General features: G+C 39.1%; 1 pseudogene; it reads left to right on the forward strand.

Annotated features, from left to right (window-relative positions):
- LOC102187914 lies at positions 224-794 on the forward strand (annotated as a pseudogene).

Below are 1,186 nucleotides of genomic sequence, written 5' to 3' on the forward strand. Positions count from 1 at the left end.
AAATAAGGACCATTCTGTTGCAGAACATTTAGACTGTTCTGACTAATGCAATGTTTCTCACTTTTTTTTTAATATGGAACACTTCATGAATTTTTGTGTCATCATTGAGCATCACTGAAGCCACGCTAATCTTCTCTGTATTGTTCCCATTTTAGCATATATACCACCAAAGAGAGCATCACCTACCTATTTACCTGAATTCCACAGATTTCATGTCAGCTAAATGAACTTGAAATTTAGTCTATCTTGGAGAAGCACTTTCTGTGCCAGGGCTCCGTCACTTTATCTTAAGCCTGCACGTCCCCTTGCAAGTTCAACAGGCGAGAAGTGTTATTTCTGTTCAGCCCTGTTTGCCCAGGCCACAGCATCATGTTTGTTTCCAAAGGTGTTCAGATTCTGTAAAACCAAGTGTCATAAAAACTTCAAAAAGTATGAAATCCTAGCAAGATCAGACTAAAGCATTCCAGATAGCAACTATATAAAACTCACAGCAGTAATTCACTTGAATTTGAAAAACATATTCCGTAGCTCTCACTGTCAAATAACAGAGAGAGCTATGGAATAAAACCACTGATGCAATGAACAGAGTTGAAGAGACCAAACAGAAATGCCAAGCTAAATTTATAATGAACAAGTTGAAGAAAAATAAAAAACTATGTAAAGTTCAGAACATTAAAGCAGTCGAGCAAAGCATCCATCTTATCTGGGCCCTTCTTTCAGGTGAAGGAAAGTAGCTGGAAGACAAAATGGTACAGAATTTACAACAGTATGTTGACATGGAAAATAGTTCTTAAAATTCTTACTGCTTGAAACCATTTCTTTAATCGAATCTGGAAATCTCCTATGGAGACGTAGAACTTCTACATTATTGATTTTTTCACATAAGATCACTCAGAAATGGATGGAAGTACTTCTTTCCTACATCGTCATCTGTGGGACAGCAGGTAGTATGGATGCATCTCAATATTAAACCTTCGCTGAGAGACACACTTCTATAATTCATGAAAATTACGTTTGCAAATACAGAAGTGAACTGTGGACACAAAATGGCCATGCCATTTGGTCAACGGCGGTAGACAGCATTTATGTAGTTTAGCCCAGTTCAGTCGCTCAGTCCAACTCTTTGCGACCCCATGGACCGCAGCACACCAGGCCTCCCCGTCCATCACCAACTCCCGGAGTTCAC

This window comes from Capra hircus, chromosome 3 (assembly GCF_001704415.2).
Source record: "Capra hircus breed San Clemente chromosome 3, ASM170441v1, whole genome shotgun sequence".
NCBI lineage: Eukaryota > Metazoa > Chordata > Mammalia > Artiodactyla > Bovidae > Capra > Capra hircus.